At 39.8% G+C, this 20,033-nt stretch overlaps 1 protein-coding gene across 3 annotated transcripts in view; it reads left to right on the top strand.

The window, feature by feature from the left end:
• WDR89 (WD repeat domain 89) overlaps positions 1 to 20,033 on the top strand; it is a 51,948-nt gene that overhangs the window by 24,930 nt on the left and 6,985 nt on the right. The gene's annotated exons all lie outside the window — the stretch shown is intronic.

The following is a 20,033-nucleotide window of genomic DNA, read 5'->3' on the forward strand; positions in this document are numbered from 1 at the left end:
ACCCTGTAGTAGTTAGAAAGGGATTTGAGTGTGTCTTTGGCTGTCTTTTCCCCCTTGGGTTAAAGTAATAGATTGTGAAAAAGCAAGTCGAAACCTCTCCATAGTCATGGGAACTACCTTCAGTGCTTCTCTTAGAGCTTTTGAATAGCAGCAAACCCAGATATACAGCCTAGCAAAAGTAGTCTTACAAAACCACAGAGCCCTAAACCTCCGTACTGCACAGTAGGGAGGAACCTGTGCCTTGCTCTGGGAAGAATGCTATTTTTATGTTAACAAATAGGGAGACACAGTGCCCGAACTAAAAATGATGGACAGTATCAATCTCTTCACTGAAATAGGCCAAGCCCTAGGACTTAAGATGTTTTCAAGCTATTAAGTATAGGTAGCTGGGGAAACTGGTTGAGAAGTTTGTTCCAGTCAGTAGCTATAATTGGACTTCTGACCCTGGGTATAATCCTTCTAATGAAATGTCTGCTGTCTTGTTTCAATAGGCAAATGCCTTTCTCTCAGATATACATACAGAATAAAGTTCCTAAGGCTTATCCTGAGGCTTAATTGACCATGAAACCAAATTGACTCCCTTAGAGGAGTGTGACTGAGATTCTCCATGTTTAAATGAGGCAAAAAATCAACTTGTCATGCCCTCTTCTATGGGACAGAGCATCCTGGGTTGGTCCTTTGCAGCTTCAAGGGATTCACAGCCCAACATCTAGCAACATCTCAGACTAAACAAATACCCAAGGTTGATCATCAATACTTTTCTATGAAAGATCTTGTTCAAATGAGAAAAAAGTAAAAGGATTTTAATGTAAAATGGAACCAGAGGATATGAAATGGAGACCCATGCATGTGCCCTCAGAAAAGCAAAACTTAAAGACTGAGAGACTAATTTCCCATAAATACGTGACTTAGAGAATTATCAGTTCAGTTCAGTCACTCAGTTGTGTCCTGACTTTGCGACCCCACGGACTGCAGCATGCCAGGCTTCCCTGTCCATCACCAACTCCTGGAGTTTGCTCAAACTCATGTCCATTGAGTCGGTGATGCCATCCAACCATCCCATCCTCTGTTGTCCCCTTCTCCTCCTGCCTTCAATTTTTCCCAGCATCAGGGTCTTTTCCAATGAGTCAGTTCTTCACATCAGGTGGCCAAAGTATTGGAGCTTCAGCTTCAGCATCAGTTCTTCCAGTGAATATTTAGGACTGATTTCCTTTAGGATTGACTGGTTGGATCTCTTGCAGTCTCTTATAGACTCTCAAGAGTCTTCTCCAACACTACAGTTCAAAAGCATCAGTTCTTCGGAGCTCAGCTTTCTTTATAGTCCAACTCTTACAACCATACATGACTATGTGAAAAACTATAGCTTTGACTAGACAGACCTTTGTTGACAACGTAATGTCTCTGCTTTTTAATATGCTGTCTAGGTTGGTCATAGCTTTTCTTCCAAGGAGCAACTGTCTTTTAATTTCATGGCTGCAGTCACCATCTGCAATGATCTTGGAGCCCAAAATATAAAGCCTGTCACTGTTTCCATTGTTTCCCTATCTATTTGCCATGAAGTGATGGGACTGGATGTCATGATCTTAGTTTTCTGAATGTTGAGTTTTAAGCCAGTTTTTTCACTCTCCTCTTTCACCTTCACCAAGAGGCTCTTTAGTTCTTCTTTGCTTTCTGCCATTAGGATGGTGTCATTTGCATATCTGAGGTTATTGATGTTTCCCCCAGCAATCTTGATTCCAGCTTATGCTTAATCCAGCCCAGCATTTTGCATGATGTTAAATAAGCAGGGTGACAGTATACAGCCTTGACATACTCCTTTTCCTATTTGGAACCAGTCTGTTGTTCCATGTCCAATTTTAACTGCTGCTTTTGATCTGCATACAGATTTCTCAGGAGACAGGTCAGGTGGTCTAGTATTCTCATCTCTTTAAGAATTTTCTACAGTTTGTTGTGATCCACACAGTCAAAGGCTTTGGCATAGTCAAGAAAGCAGAAATAGATGCTTTTCTGGAACTCTTTTGCTTTTTCGATGATCCAGTGGATCTTGGCAATTTGATCTCTGGTTCCTCTGCCTTTTCCAAAACCAGCTTGAACATCTGGAAGTTCATGGTTCACGTACTGTTGAAGCCTGGCTTGGAGAATTTTGAGCATTCCTTTGCTAGCATGTGAGATGAGTGCAATTGTGTGGTAGTTTGAGCATTTTTTGACATTCCCTTTCTTTCGGATTGGAATGAAAACTGACCTTTTCCAGTCCTGTGGCCACTGCTGAGTTTTCCAAATTTGCTGGCATACTGAATGCAGCACTTTCACAGCCTTATCTTTTAGGATTTGAAATAGCTCAACTGGAATTCCATCACCCCCGCTAGCTTTGTTTGTAGTGATGCTTTCTAAGGCCCACTTGACTTTGCATTCTAGGATGTCTGGCTCTAGGTGAGTGATCACACCATCGTGGTTATCTGGGTCATGAAGATCGTTTTTCTATAGTTCTTCTGTGTATTATTGCCACCTCTTGTTAGTATCTTCTGCTTCTGTTAGGACCATTTCTGTCCTTTATTGTGCCCATCTTTGCATGAAATGTTCCCTTGGTATCTCTAATTTTCTTGAAGAGATCTCTAGACTTTCCCATTCTATTGTTTTCCTCTATTTCTTTGCACTGATCACTAAGGAAGGCTTTCTTATCTCTCCTTGCTATTCTTTGGAACTCTGCATTCAAATGGGTTGTCTTTCCTTTGCTCCTTTGCCTTTAGCTTCTCTTCTTTTCTCAGCTATTTGTAAGGCCTCCTCAGACAACCATTTTGCCTTTTTGCATTTGTTTTTCTTGGTAATGGTCTTGATCACTGCCTCCTGTAGTGTCACGAACCTCCGTCCATAGTTCTTCAGGCACTCTGTCTATCAGATCTAATCCCTTGAATCTGTTTGTCACTTCCACTGTATAATAAGGGATTTGATTTAGCCATACTGTTTTTGCTGACTGTATAGAGCTGTATAGAGGATTATCAGATTTACAGATTTATTGAAGCTTAACCTGTGACCTTCCCTTGTAGCTCAGTAGGTAAAGAATCTGCCTGCAGTGCAGGAGACCCAGGTTCGATCCCTGGGTTGGGAAGATCCCCTGGAGAAGGAGATGGCAACCCACTCCAGTATCCTTGCCTGGAAAATCTCAGGGACAGAGGAGCTTGATGGGCTACAGTCCATGGGGTCACAAAGAGTCGGGCATGACTGAGCGACTAACACTTACTTAACCTGTGACCAATGAGCATCCTCCAAAACTTTCTTCCCACCTTCAAGCCAGTGAACTCTCTGCATATCTCCCAGCTGGACTGTCCCCTTTTGCACACTTTGTTCATAAAAGCAACCCACCCTAAACCTTAACAGGCTTGTCTGTAATTTGCTACAGCTTGGTGTCCCGAATTGCAGTTCCTCTACTGTTCCCAAATAAACTTCATTTCTGGTAACTTGAGCTTCACTTCTTTTAGATTGGTGTTTTATTTTCTTAACCAATTTTCAGAAAGCAAAAGTTTTAAGTTTTAATTAAGTCAAGCTTTTCTTTGCTGGTTTGTGCTTTTGTATACTAAGAAATCTTCACCTAACCCAGGGTCATAACTTCCCTACTTCTTTCCAAGAAGTTTTGTAGCTCTTGCCCTCACATTTAGGTTTATGACAATTTTAAGTGAATTAATAGTCCTTGTTCAGACCTCTCCTTTATCTGATATTAGTAAGCCACTGCAGTGTTGGGTTGTAAGTTAGTATGTTGTTGTTGTTTAGTCGCTAAGTCTTGTCCAACTCTTTTGCAACCCCATTGACTGTAGCCCACTAGGCTTCTCTGTCCATGGGATTTCCCAGGTGGCTCAGTGGTAAAGAATCCACCTGCCAAGGTAGGACATGTAGCTTCAACCCCTAGGGTGGAAAGATCCCCTGAAGGAGGGTATGACAATCCACTCCAATATTCTTGCCTGAAAAATGCTATGGACAGAGGAGCCTGGTGGGCTACAGTCCATGGGGTTGCAAAGAATCAAACATGACTTAGGGACTGAGCCTGCAGTGTTGGGATGCCGGAGGGCTTTCCTCATTGTCCCTCCTCCACTCATAACTTTAGGCAGGCACTGCTGTGCTGTGCCAGATAGGGGATTTCTCACCTCACCCTTCCTCCTTCAGCAGTAGACTTGTTCCTTTTTACTCAGAATGAGAATCTTGATGGAGGCTGAAGGTCATTCTCCTCCATGATGGCTTGTTTTTTCAAATTTGTACACATCTGTGTATCATCACCACTCAAAAGTCCTCTTGCTCTCTTTCTCAGTCTGGATCCCACCAAAAGATAAGCAGTATTCCAGTTGCTACCATTACAGATTTGTTGTTTCTGTTCTTAAACTTTGTATCAGTGAAATCCTGTAGCACCCTGTTCTGCCAGGCTTCTATCATTAAACATTTCTGAGGTTAATCCACCTTGTTGCACATACTGGTGGTTTGTGGCTTTCTGGTTTCTTTGCTGTGTATAATTCTATTATATTAATATATCAATACCACAATTTATGAGCTTCCCAGGTGGCGCAGTGGTAAAGAACGTGCCTGCGAATGCAGGAAACATAAGAGATGCAGATTTCCCTGGGTCAGGAAGATCCCCTGGAGGAGGGCATGGCAACCTACTCCAGTATTCTTGCCTGGAGAATCCCATGGACAGAGGAGCCTGGTGGGCTACAGTCCATGGGGTTGCAAAGAGTTCGACACTACTGAAGTAACTTAGCACGCACATACGCTCCACAGTTTATAAAGACTATTTAAACAATTGGATGATTAATTATCTAATTAATCATCTTTTAATTTCCTAAATGCTTATAATTATCCTAAAAGTAACATGCCAACGGTCTATCCACCTTGTCCCTGAGGCCAGAAACCTAAGAGTCATCTTTGACTCTTCTCGTACTCCTCTTGAAGTCTAATGAGAAAATTCTGTTTATTCCTCTTTTGTCATTACAGCCACAATCCAGCCACTTCTCCCTATTTTCGTATCTCTTGTCCACAGTTGTGCATCAAGGCTTTTCACTGCCTCATTCTTACCCAAAGGTGTGTTCTCCAGGCTGAGCCAGCCAAGGAATCGGTCACAAGCAATTCTCAGCTGCCGTCAACCTCCAGTGGCTTGCTTCCTTACCTGAGAGTAAAAGCTGAAGTCCTTACCGTGGCCTGCAAAGCTCTTCTCTGACTCCAGCTACCTCTTCAACCATAATTCCTACGCCAGTTTCTTTCCCTGACGCAGCTTTAGCTGTTCCAGCCCACCTGCTGTTTTTCTTTGCCCAGGAGGCTCTTGGCTCACATGGTCCAATACTTCGCTTCCGAATTTTATTCTGGTCTCGGCTCAAATGTCACTTCATGAGAGAGGCTTGCCTCTAATGACCAAACCTAAAAGGCTCTTCCTGGGACTCCCCTGACAGTCCAGGGATTAGGTAGGACTTCACCTTCTAAGGCAAGGGGTTCAGGTTCCATCCCTGGTCAGGAAGTTAAGATCCCACGTGCCATGTGGTCAAAAAACCAAAATGTAAAACAGAAGCAATACTGTAACAAGTTCAATAAAGACTTCAAAAATCATCCACATCAAAATAAAAATCTAAAATAAAATAAGTAAAAGGCTCTTCCCGTCTCATGTCCTGACTTACACATTATTTTTTATGATACTTATCCCTGTTTCCATTAGGACTTCCCAGGTGGCGCTAGTGGTAAAGAACCTACCTGCCAATGCAGAAGACATGAGACGCGAGTTCCATATCTGGGTTGGGAAGATCCCCTGGAGAAGGCAATGGAAATCCACTCCAGTATTCTTGCCTGGAAAATCCCATGGACAGGGGAGCCTGGCAGGGTATAGTCCCCAGGGTCTCACAGAGTCTCACAGAGTCAGACACGACTGAGGAGGCTTAGTACGCACACACGGTTTCCATTATAATCATCTATGTATCTGTCTGTCTCCTCACCACCCTCTTTTGAGAACAGGGACTTTGCCTGTGTTCTTTGCTAAATCCATTGTGTTTTAGGCCTGTCATGTCAGCCATTCGAGAATTATTTCTGAATTACTGAATAAGGATTTAATGATATTGCTTATCGGTTTCTCACTGTAACAGTATTCAAAAGACTGGTTCTTTGATGTTAACATCATTCTATTGTAAGCCATGATTCTTTTTGTTCTCCCTCCTATCTTCCTTTTTCTTTTCGGAGTTTTTAAAGAGAACGTTTACTTAATTTTTAAAAGCATCTATTGAGAATTACAAAAAGAAGTCGTAAACATAGAGTACCAATTCAAGATTTGAACTCTTCCACGTTGCTACTGTCTGTTCCAAATTAAGACATCTGGTGATTGGGGAAGTTTGGTTCCTCTCTGTTTGATTCACCAGCTGCTTGTTCTGGAAAGGCAAAGGCAATTTATTGTTCTTGTTGAAAGAAGCTGGGTGTTCATAGACTTACTACGGAGGATGGAAGATTTATTTGAGAAGCTGGACACCTCAAGATGTTACTGAGAAAAATGTCTGTTTTTTAAAAGATACTTTGAATGTTATATCTGGAAGCTGAAGGATAATCTCATACTGCTTGAGGGAGTGTATGTCATTTGTTCCTACCCCCTCCCCCCTTTCTGTTGGTAACAAATTCCTGCACTTTAAAAACTGTGCTCTCCCTAAGAATTTTAGTGTATTTAATGCATGTAGTACCATATGTTGCTGCAGGCAGTATCTTGAACATTCGTGTGAATAAGAATAGCATATTCAGTCTCACTAAGCCGGATTAATTTACAAAGACATTAAGTCTCAGTCATTAATGAATGTGATATTTGAAATTACACTGAAATTGTAGCAGATGTCAGTTTAGCATACCTTCCATTAAATATGTAGCACTTCTGTCCGATTTAAAACAAATGGTTGACAACATAGAGGATTGAATGGGGTGGGAGGTAGGAGGGAGGTTCAAGAGGGAGGGGACGTATGTATGTCTATGGCTGATTCATGTTGACATGTGGCAGAAACCAGTATTGTAAAGCAATTAGCCTTCAATTCAAAATAAATTTTAAAAAATTTAAAAAATAAAACAAATGGTTTCTTGATCAGATCAGATCAGTCGCTCAGTCATGTCCGACTCTTTGCGACCCCATGAATCGCAGCACGCCAAGCCTCCCTGTCCATCACCAACTCCCGGAGTTCACTCAGACTCACTTCCATCGAGTCAGTGATGCCATCCAGCCATCTCATCCTCTGTCGTCCTCTTCTCTTCCTGCCCCCAATCCCTCCCAGCATCAGAGTCTTTTCCAATGAGTCAACTCTTCTCATGAGGTGGCCAAAGTACTGGAGTTTCATTTTTAGCATCATTCCTTCCAAAGAAATCCCAGGGCTGATCTCCTTCAGAATGGACTGGTTGGATCTCCTTGCAGTCCAAGGGACTCTCAAGAGTCTTCTCCAACACCACAGTTCAAAAGGATCAATTCTTCAGCACTCAGCCTTCTTCACAGTCCAACTCTCACATCCATACATGACCACAGGAAAAACCATAGCCTTGACTAGATGGACCTTTGTTGGCAAAGTAATGTCTCTGCTTTTGAATATGCTATCTAGGTTGGTCATAACTTTCCTTCCAAGGAGTAGCGTCTTTTAATTTCATGGCTGCAGTCACCATCTGCAGTGATTTTGGAGCCCAGAAAAATAAAGTCTGACACTGTTTCCACTGTTTCCCATCTATTTACCATGAAGTGATGGGACCATATGCTATGATCTTCGTTTTCTGAATGTTGAGCTTTAAGCCAACTTTTTCACTCTCCACTTTCACTTTCATCAAGAGGCTTTTGAGTTCCTCTTCACTTTCTGCCATAGGGGTGGTGTCATCTGCATATCTGAGGTTATTGATATTTCTCCCAGCAATCTTGATTCCAGCTTGTGTTTCTTCCAGTCCAGCGTTTCTCATGATGTACTCTGCATATAAGTTAAATAAACAGGGTGACAAGATACAGCCTTGACGAACTCCTTTTCCTATTTGGAACCAGTCTGTTGTTCCATGTCCAGTTCTAACTGTTGCTTCCTGACCTGCATACAGATTTCTCAAGAGGCAGATCAGGTGGTCTGGTATTCCCATCTCTTTCAGAATTTTCCACAGTTTATTGTGATCCACACAGTTACAGGCTTTGGCATAGTCAATAAAGCAGAAATAGATGCTTTTCTGGAACTCCCTTGCTTTTTCCATGATCCAGCAGATGTTGGCAATTTGATCTCTGGTTCCTCTGCCTTTTCTAAAACCAGCTTGAACATCAGGAAGTTCATGGTTCACGTATTGCTGAAGCCTGGCTTGGAGAATTTTGAGCATTACTTTACTAGCGTGTGAGACGAGTGCAATTGTGCGGTAGTTTGAGCATTCTTTGGCATTGCCTTTCTTTGGGATTGGAATGAAAACGTAGTTTAAAACATACACACAAATTTCTCTACATTTGTTATATAAAAGTTTTCTGAGAAACGTTCAGCTGACATTAAACCAATGTTGCTTTTTATCCCAAGATATTCTCTGGGATATATTGGTAATGCATATGAGTGACTGTTCTTTAATGTCCAGTATAGTACTTTTGTTTGGAGAAGGAAATGGCAACCCACTCCAGTGTTCTTGCCTGGAGTATCCCAGGGACGGGGGAGCCTGGTGGGCTGCCATCTATGGGGTCACACGGAGTCGGACATGACTGAAGTGACTTAGCAGACTTAGCAGCATAGTACTTTTGTAACTACCATTAGATTTTTCCCGTTTGCCATCGACCTTGCCAGTAGCGCATGTCATGAGACATCAGCAGTTACTTCTTCCAAATTCTCTGCTAACACCTCTTCCCTTAAAAAAATAAGTATAGTGTATGTTTATTATACAGATAACATAGCCTACGGAGAAGGAAATGGCAACCCAGTCCGGTATTCTTGCCTAGGGAATCCTGTGAACCGAGGAGCTTGGTGAGCTGCCATCTGTGGAGTTGCACAGAGTCGGACACGACTAAAGCGACTTAGCAGCAGCAGCAGCAACATAGCCTACACCTATTTCTAAAAAATCTGCTAAGTGCTTATGATAGAGACAGTATAGTATAGGAGTTAATTGTATGTATGGGCTCTGGAACAAAAATACTTGAGTTCAGAAGCCAGCTTTTTCAGAACCTCCCTCCCGCCTCCCACTCCATCCCACCCTCTAGGTTAGCTGCATGTTAGCTGTGCTTTTCTTATCAATTTAATGAACATAATAGTACTTATGGGATTATATCATCATTGTTAAAAATTTTAACAATATGGAAAAAGTACTGAAGAGAAGGCAACATATTCCCTCCATACACACACACATACATATACACATGCACTCCAGATACTTGAAATACATTTTATGAACATTATTCCAAGACCTTTCTTGTGTATATACAGATAAGCTGAACAGAAGCATGCATGAATAGGAAAATTTTTATTAAATATAATATTTACTATTTATATAATATTTATTATTATATATTTTCTGTGAATAGTATTGCATTTAACTTGGGTTTAATTTAAAAAAAATAAAATGAAAGAAATAGCTAGAATGTTGGTGTTTCTTTGATATGAGTTCCTTTGCAAATTCCCTTTGAGTTAACCCAAAGAAAAGATGAATGATATTAAAAATTGGAGTCATTATGCTGTGGAGTTTTTCAAACTACATCTTTCAGGTAGCATCTACATTGACGATTAACTGATGCAGGCAGATGTAGGTTTTTCTATTCTGCAGTTAGCCTTTCATGTGATGATTGGCAGAATCAGACTCCTTTCATTTTATGACTCAACCCTTTTTTTTTTTTTTTTTGGTCACACTGAGCCTTCCTTGCAGTGTTCGGTTTCTCATTGCAGTGGCATCTCTTGCTGCAGAGCACAGACTCTCAGTGTTCGGGCTTCAGTAGTTGTGGCACTCAGGCTTAGTTGCTCTGTGGCTTGTGGGATCCTCCTGGACCAGGGATCGAACCCGTGATTCCTGCACTGGCAAGTGGATTCCTATCCACTGCACCACCAGGGAAGCTTGACTCAACCATTCTTTAGGGCCTTGGAATCCTCTGCATCCAGCCAGCAGGTGGGTGAAGAGAAGGTGAAGAAGGCATCACCTTTTGATCACCTGACCCAAATACAACCATTGCTTCACTACTACTGGCAGAAAGTCATCACAGGCTAGGGCTGAGGCAATCTTTGCTGGGGGACCTGGACTCTTTTCCCTTCTGGGATGCCGTGAATGTCCTGTACCAAATCGCAGGTATATCTATTCCTGTGGGCTGCTTCTCATGTCCTAAACTCAGTGTGGAGACCTTAGAAATATAGTAGGCAGCCCTCCTTCACCCTTCTGTACCCTTCACATAGCCATGATACATTTGTCAAAACCAGAAAACACTGGTATAATACTATTGACTAAAGTATAGAATTCATCTGGATTTAACTGGTTTTCCCACTGATATGCTTTTTTTGGTTAAGAATCTAATCAAGAATACCACCAATCTAATCAAAAATACCACCAGTCTCTCAGACCTTCCTTCTTTTTCATGACTTTGAAATTTGAAGAGTACTAGCCACATATTTGTAGGTTGTCCCTCAGTTGAGTTTGATGTTTTCTCAAGAATAGGCTGGGGTTATGAATTTTGGGGGCTTCCCCAGTGGCTCAGGAGAAGGCAATGGCACCCCACTCCAGCACTCTTGCCTGGAAAATCCCATGGACGGAGGAGCCTGGTAGGCTGCAGTCCATGGGGTCGCTAGGAGTCGGACACGACTGAGCGACTTCACTTTCACTTTTCACTTTCATGCATTGAAGAAGGAAATGGCAACCCACTCCAGTGTTCTTGCCTGGAGAATCCCAGGGATGGGGAGCCTGGTGGGCTGCTGTCTATGGGGTCGCACAGAGTCGGACACGACTGAAGTGACTCAGCAGCCAGTGGCTCAGCAGTAAAGAATCTGCCTGCATGTTAATGTATGGCAAAACCAGTACAATATTGTGAAGTAATTAGCCTCCAATTAAAATTAAAAAAAAAAAAAGAATCTGCATGCAGTGCAGGAGCCACAGGAGACACAAATTCGACCCTGGGGTTGGGAAGATCCCCTGAAGGAGGGCATGGCAACCTACCCCAGTATTCTTGCCTGGAGAATCCCACGGACAGAGAAAACCAGTGGGCTACAGTCCATAGGGTTGCAAAGAGTCGGACACAACTGAAGTGACTTAGCACTCAGACACGTGAAGTTTTGAGAAGAATGTCACAGAATGTCATCACATCACATCAGGGGGCAAGCGACAGCAACATAATTTACCACCAGTGATATTAACCTTGATTGGTTTTTAAGGTGGTATCTTCTGGTTTTCTCTGGTTAAAGTCTCGTTTTACTCTTTCCTTACTCTGTTCTTTGGAAGCAAATAATTAAGTCCAGCCTATACTCTAGGAGAGGAGAGTCATTTATTTTTATCAATACGGATTCATGGCTATTTACTCTTTTTTACCTAACCCAGTGTTATTTTGCTGCTCAAATTGGTCTAGAGTGACCAATGGGAGATCATAGCTCTTGCGTCTTTTTTTTTTTTAATCACTTCTTTACTTTTGGGCACTATTTGTTGCTTTAGGCTCATCTTCTAGTTCCCCTGTCTGAGACCTAGATTCAGGCCATTTTTCCAAGAAGATCAAAGGGTATTTTTAATAGGATAGATATTAAACCTCTCTAATTGGTACCTAACTTAAAGAATCTTGGAGAAGTTGACTGAGAACTTGAGTTTCACTTCAGTGAAAGTATATTTTCTTCTAAAACATATTGAAGTTCATTTACTATTTAGAAATGTATTTTTCATTATGAAATGAAAAAATCTTAAAAAACACTCACTCAATTTGATATGTCAATGGTTTGTTCAGAATTGAGAGTTATTGGTTTGATATTTGTGTTCATGAAATTTTGGGTATTGATTCATTTTTTAAAGAATAGTTTTAATATAAAAGTAACAGACTGCTTTCATTTTTTTTTAAAGCTGCACAATGGTAGTTTTTAAAACGTGAATGTGAAATGAAATAAGGCAAATCAAATGAAAATTTATTAGAAAGGAAATCAATATTTGCTTTTTTTTTTATGCCAAGAATTATGTTCACTACATCCTTCTGTGTTCCATGATTTCTTATGTCCTTGTATCATCACTGTATATTGTAATTGTTTCCTGGTCTTTCTCCCAGCCTTTTGAAGACAGCAAGTGTGTTTCTCATCTGAATCTCCATCATTTAGCATTTTACTTGGCTATAAAAGGCACTCAATATCAAGAATATCCATTTCTATCCCCATTTTAAAGATGAAGAAACTGAGGCTTACAGAGGTTAGGTTAATTTGTACAATGATGACTTTGCTAGTTTGTGGTAAACAAGGATTTGAACTTAGGATGTTTTATTCTTAAACATATTGCTTTTTTATTGTACCACATTGACAGACTATTGACATGCTGGAAATTAATTCACTGCATTATTTCCAAATTGACAATCTCTGAAAGTATTCATAAGAAACATAACATTTGACACCTCCTGCGAGAGGAAAGGGGCTTGAGGACAGAAATGTTCTGGAAAGACATTAGTTTTGGAACCTTTTGAATTTTGAACTGTGGGGCTATTTTAAAAATACACAGAAACTTAGCAGATAGAGTTTTATATTAAGTTTTAAAATATTGTATCATTTCAGTGGTTCATTTTTTGTTGTTGTTGTTGATGTCTTTAGAATCAAGGATCCTACCAGTATTACTTGGCATAGATTTTTATAGTCTTCTGACAATTCCTTTTTGTATCCAGTTTTTTCCCTTTTATTTTTGGGAAAAAAAAAAACAAGTAAAAAGGTAGGAAAGGGAGAGGATAGAATGATCAAAATCCCTCTTTAAAATGAGTGAAATTTGACTTTTTAAAATATGTTTCCTAAGTCTTTCTTTTAGAAGCCTCTTACATTAAGTCAGAATAATAAACAATGAAATCTTGGTAATAAAACCCAAAAGTAGGAAGTCAAGAAACACCTAGAGTAACAGGCAAATTTGGCCTTGGAATATGGAGTGAAGCAGGACAAAGACTAATAGAATTTTGCCAAGAAAACGCACTGGTCATAGCAAACACCCTCTTCCAACAACACGAGAAGACTCTACACATGGACATCACCAGATGGTCAACATTGAAATCAGATTGATTATATTCTTTGCAGCCAAAGATGGAGAAGCTCTATACAGTCAGCAAAAACAAGACCAGGAGCTGACTGTGGCTCAGGTCACAAACTCCTTATTACCAAATTCAGACTTAAATTGAAGAAAGTAGGGAAAACCACTAGACCATTCAGGTATGACCTAAATCAAATCCCTTATGATTATACAGTGGAAGTGAGAAATAGATTTAAGGGCCTAGATCTGATAGATAGAGTGCCTGATGAACTATGGACTGAGGTTCGTGACATTGTACAGGAGACAGGGATCAAGACCATTCCCATGGAAAAGAAATGCAAAAAAGCAAAATGGCTGTCTGGGGAGGCCTTACAAATAGCTGTAAAAAGAAGAGAAGCATAAAGCAAAGGAGAAAAGGAAAGATATAAGCATCTGAATGCAGAGTTCCAAAGAATAGCAAGAAGAGATAAGAAAGCCTTCTTCAGCGATCAATGCAAAGAAATAGAGGAAAACAACAGAATGGGAAAGACTAGAGATCTCTTCAAGAAAAGTAGAGTTACCAAGGGAACATTTCATGCAAAGATAGGCTCGATAAAGGACAGAAATGGTATGGACCTAACAGAAGCAGAAGATATTAAGAAGAGGTGGCAAGAATACACAGAAGAACTGTACAAAAAGATCTTCACAACCCAGATAATCACAATGGTGTAATCACTCACCTAGAGCCAGACAACCTGGAATGTGAAGTCAAGTGGGCCTTAGAAAGCATCACTACGAACAAAGCTAGTGGAGGTGATGGAATTCCAGTTGAGCTATTTCAAATCCTGAAAGATGATGCTGTGAAAGTGCTGCACTCAATATGCCAGCAAATTTGGAAAACTCAGGAGTGGCCACAGGACTGGAAAAGGTCAGTTTTCACTCCAGTCCCAAAGAAAGGCAATGCCAAAGAATGCTCAAACTACCGCAAAACTGCACTCATCTCACATGCTAGTAAAGTAATGCTCAAAATTCTCCAAGCCAGGCTTCAGCAAAATGTGAACCGTGAACTTCCAGATGTTCAAGCTGGTTTTAGAAAAGGCAGAGGAACCAGAGAGCACTTTGTCCTTTCTTGGTTTTCATGGTGGAAGAATAAGGCTCATGGATTTTAGCCAGTGGTTCAGTATTAGGCTTCTCTGGTGGCTCAGAGGTTAAAGCGTCTGCTTGCAATGCAGGAGACCTGGGCTCAATCCCTGGGTCGGGAAGATCCCCTGGAGAAGGAAATGGCAACCCACTCCAGTATTCCTGCCTGGAGAATCCCATGGACGGAGGAGCCTGGTGGGCTACAGTCCATGGGGTTGCAAAGAGTCAGACACGACTGAGCGACTTCACTTTCACTTACTATAGCCTTTTTCCATGTTGGTGTGTTTTTTGGCAATCATCCTGCTCCCTTTTTTCTCCATCTGCTTATGCTGATGTGTAATTCCTCCTCTCAAAGCCTAATAGGCATATTCTTTAATTAAAGTCAACACTAATATTTTAGTACTTACACAGAAGAATAGCATAGAATTGAAATGAACACAGGTTCACAGGTTTTGAAGTTACAATTTGGATTTCAGATCAAACTCCCCCTGTATTTTCCGCTTATTACCTGTGAGAGCATTGGCAAGTTACTCAGTTTTTCTGAGCTTCAGTTTCTTCTGTGAAGTGGTGATAATAATGCCTATCTCATAGGGTTAAATGATTAAGATTAAAAAAAAAAAAATACTAGATGTACGTTTCCAGCACACAGTCTAGCATTTGTTGAACTCCAGTTATGATTGTTTTCTTCTCTACAAGCCTCTGCCGTCCTCGCCCACCTTGCCAATTGTTTTAGTATTATTGTAGTTATGTTATTAATGTGGATTGTGTTGTTGTTAAAGACCATCCCGGAATGACTTTTCTCATTTAGCTTCTCCCTACATTTAGGACATTAGCTGAATCTCTGCATTTTACCATCATCAGAGTTCCTTGTGGTCAATGGGCAATATTAAGTATGAGCTGTGGGGAATTGGATTTTCTGACCCAAGTCTGATAAATTGTTTCAAAAGAAAACTAGTCGTTTATCCAACATATAGTTTAAATACAACTGTTATTCTTTAGTAGAAAACTGTAATAGTATTTGTTGCTTATGCTGTCAGATCTTTCAAGTATGATGAACATTCATACTGGAAAGATAGAAATGCATCTATTTCTAAACATACTGCTCATTTCTGACTTCCTACACAGTAATACATGGCCAAGGATTTTTAGTATAGTGCCTTTTGTAATCAATAGTTTCTAAATAGGTATAAAATGTGTGTTTTCTTTTAATACTTTTTTCCATCTTGTTTAAATGGGAAAGAAAGCTACTTCCTCTTCCATTATCTGCTTCCCTGTGGCTCAGCTGGTAAAGGATACGCCTGCTATGCAGGAGACCTGGGTTCGATCCCTAGGTTGGGAAGATCCCCTGGAGAAGGGAAAGGCTACCCACTCCAGTATTCTGGCCTGAAGAATTCCATGGACTTCTTCTATAGTCCATGGGGTCGCAAAGAGTTGGACACAACTGAGTGACTTTCACTTCCATTATGGAATTATTTAAGCTAGCTAGGCTGTCCCTCAGATTTCATATTCAAACTTGGTCAATTCAAAAATAAGAGGAATGCCTAGTTGCAGTTAGATGTATTTATAATGTACTTTATATATAGAAATAACACTTTATTGGGTTTATTTTAATAGGAAATAAAATGAACATTTTGATTGATAAAGATAACTTAACTCTTACTAAGGCAAAAGCCCCAGAAGAAATACTTAATGTTTAGGGATGTTGTTATCAAGTAAATCAGCTCTCAGTTATCTAAGGACTGTTCCTCAGATTAGAGATTAATGAGCATTTTCCATCTAGTGTGTTTCAAGATGGCTTAATGAAAACTTTTTAGCCAACATGGCTTTAGACTCTACTGAACTTCCTTTATCTGGACTTCTCCTCCTCGTCTCTTCTCCGTATTGGGAAAGTACAAAGTGCAGTGTGATTTAAGAGGTGGTGGCAGTAACTGCCTTCCCTTCTCTTTCTGTTCTGTTCTCTTTTGGGCTTATCTTCATTCCTCTTCTTTTCTCCTCCCTATTCTTTGCTTCAGTATTCTTTTCTGTTCTTTTCTATTTGTGCCGTTTTTCATTTGTGTGTGTGCATTAGTATAAGAAAGGCGTCCTCAGCTCTCACTAGCCTCTTGAGATCTAAAATGCTGACTTAGCTTCCTTTTATGTATCTAACAGAAACAAATAGGGAAAATATTAAAATTATGGTTAATCTTATTTGTTTTCTTTATACATTTTTGTTAGGTTGAACCGTATAAAGTTGTCAATATTGTTTTGATCTCCAGAAATAGATTGAACCTTATACTTCAGTTAGTAGCCTGCAGCAAAAGATTTGAAAAGGGATTGGATGAGAGCCTGAATAGGAGAATTGGATATTCCCCAGAGATTCTGGCTTAGGTAATTGAGTAGATGAGAGTGTTGTCATGGTGCCAATACCATCGACCAACATGGAGAACATTGAAAAGCATAATTTGGTTTTACTTTTAAGGAGAATGTTTCATGGAGGGGAAGCATAAATAATCAATTTAACTTGGAGTTGTAGTGGGATTCAAGGAGAGATGGCTAGTTGACACTTGGAAATACGGACTTGTAAATAGATGAGCTCATTGGCATGTAGGTGGCACTTGAAAACATGAATTTCAATGAGGTTACTAAGTGAGAAGAAAAGAGAGACTATGGCTTATCTTGAGGAATGGGAAGAGAATCATGCCAAAAAAAAAAAAACCCTCAGATAAGGGCATACACAGAAGTAAAAAGGTTTATTTATCATTTTACAATGATTCATTAGTGTGTAAAATTAAGATTAACTGTGTAACCTTGGAAGTTATATTTCAAATATGGCTCATTTGCATAGGCATATTAATGTGTTAAAACATAAGTCAGAGGTTTTCATCTTTTCCCAAGGAGGTTAAAGTAATATTTTACTGTTTGTATCTGTGGATGAATGAATATAAGCTCTATAATACTGAGAGCATTGTGGGATCTACCTGTCTTCTAACATCTTTCTCTTTTTTTGAAGCACTGTACTGCATTTAAACGGTGTGTCAGGTGGAACACTACTGAGATTGTTACCATTACTGCTGTCTTAAAATGTTGGTTTGCTGTAGCATTCCATCTGGGCCCCACTCTGCCTGCATCATCGATCCCAGAATCCTTTGGATTAAAGCCTTGTAGGGGACTGTTCCAATGCGAAACAGACTCTCTGGGCAACACTGTTGGGGGGAGGAGTACAGCACTGCTATATTGCTTGGGGGTAGCAGTGCACAGCCGTAGTCCTATAACTTACTGTTAACTTAAAAGTCACATTCAGCTTTCTTATTGCTTAAAATTCTCATCAATCTGATATTTCATAGGCAGAGATCAATATGAAACAGTAGCAAAGAATTCTTTTGTAATCTTATTAACACTTTGATTATTTCAAGAATGGGTAGTTTTTTTTTATCTGGAATTAAAAAGGATTTTTTCCTTGAAGTGTGTAGGCAGTATACTCTTAAGTGAACATACATTTTAGGACCTATTTGAATAGCTTGTAGTAAAACAAAAAAAAAAAATTATGTTAAATAATGTTTCTTTCACAAATATAAAGTCTTTATATTTCCTTTTTGTGCTTTATTTAAAGTACTGCTAAAGAATGCCATTATGTTACTAATTTCCATAAGCAGAGCTCTCCCTGCAAACATACAGACATATGAGATATCATTTTAGGTTTATTCTGCTTCTCCTGGAGCTCTTCAGCTCTTTATGCATGAAAGCTGAATCAAGTATTCATTCATTTATTCAACAACCATATTGATAACAAAAAAAGCAAGAAAATCAGGTAAAATCAAGTTTTTCAAAAATATTAAGTGAAAAGAGCAAATTGTAGCAAAGATAACATATAAATGTGATGCCATTTTTAGAATTTCTTACTCAGAAGTTGTATCTATCGTTTCATTTGTTTAAATAAAAAACTGAGGCAAATATGGCAAAATGTTAACATCTGTTAAATCTAGGTAATCCAGTATTTGAGTATGTTTCCTTTTTTCTACACTTCTGTGTACATTTGAAATAGTTCATAATTAAAGCATTTTTAATTTTTTATTTAACAAAATGGGCAATATGATAGGGAGTGACCAGCCACTTCAGGTTGGTTGATCAGGGAGGTTCTCTCTGGGGAGGTAACATATTGAGACCTGAATAACAGGCAGGAGTTAATCACACAAAAAATGTACAGATAGTATTCCAGACAGAGAAGTAGCTACTGCCACAGTCCTGAGACAGAAGCATGACGTGTTCAAGGAGAGAAGGCCATTTAACCTATCTGGTTATAAAACCAACAATTATGCTGTGGAGGTAAATGATCTTCTAGTCTCTGAATACTTAAAGGAAGCTCACTATTTTCGGACTTAGTTTATTCTTATACAGAGTTGTTCCGTGTAGGGACTTACGGACTAATTGTGATAATGACATATCAAAAGCACACAGAAGCTGGCCTGAGGAGTTTCTCAGTGGTCAGGTCAGAGACAGTTTGAGCACCAGCAACTTAAGGAAGTGATCAAAGTTGTTATTATGAGCCTCTATGATGTGATGCAGTAAGAAGTCCCCAGCATCACATAACAGAGAAGGCGATGGCACCCCATTCCAGTACTCTTGCCTGGAAAATCCCATGGATAGAGGAGCGTGGTAGGCTGCAGTCCATGGGGTTGTGAAGAGTCGGACACAACTGAGCAACTTCACTTTCAGTTTTTACTTTCATGCACTGGAGAAGGAAATGGCAACCCACTCCAGTGTTCTTGCCTGGAGAATCCCAGGGACAGGGAAGCCTGGTGGGCTGCCGTCTATGGGGTCACTCAGAGTCGGACACGACTGAAGTGACTTAGCAGCAGCAGTAACAGCAGCATCACATAAATTGTATCCCTGATAACAATGTTAAACTGGAATCTAATCTCGAAGAGGAGACAATTAGAAAAATCTAGAATATAGGACATTTTATGAGACAACTGGCTGGACTTTTCGAAAAATTCAATGTTAAGAAAACAGAAGATTGGGGAGGTTCTCTGTGTCAAAGTATTTAGAAGTGAAATGATATTTTGTCTGCAGTTCACTTTCAAATAGCTCATCAAAAATGCATGTGTCTGTGTTTATAGAGATAGAAGAAAACAAGTTGGTGATCCTCGGAGGTGAAAGACTGTGTGTATGTGTGTGGGTGTCCATTGTACTATTCTTTCAACTTTTGTTAAGTTTTAAAATGTTCAAAATTTAAAGCTGGAGAAGATGCTTATTCTTCTTTTGAACCTCAATCCAGCTTTTAATATTTTTTGCCTGTTGTTTTAATTGTGCTGTTTGGAGCCACTCGGATAGATTTGCATTCTCTACCATGTGGTGTTAGTGTTATTGGTAATGGTGATCCTGGTCATTTTTATGTAACATTTGTTGAATGCATACCATGATATGCCAGACACATAATTTCAGTTAATCTTTCTAACCACTCTTGAGTTCATATTCATTTCTCCTTGTAAAGATGAAAAGACAGACAGCTAAAAAGCTATCATTAAAGCAACAGAAAAAAAAAAAGCATTTCATCTTACGAATGAAAATGTGAATTTGTGAGGCTGGCAAGAATATTCATTTGGTGAAACCAAGATAGAAAAACTTGGGATAAAGTCACTAGACTTTATGCATATTTTTCTGGCCTGGAACTTGTTCTATATACAACCTACCATTGAGAAGCAATCTGGTGTGGTGGTGAAGATCACCGTTTCTGAAGCCGGAATGCCTGGGTTCAAATTCCAGCTCTACCATTTGCAAGCTGCTCCTGC

This window comes from Bos mutus, chromosome 10 (genome assembly GCF_027580195.1).
Source record: "Bos mutus isolate GX-2022 chromosome 10, NWIPB_WYAK_1.1, whole genome shotgun sequence".
Taxonomy (NCBI): Eukaryota; Metazoa; Chordata; class Mammalia; order Artiodactyla; family Bovidae; genus Bos; species Bos mutus.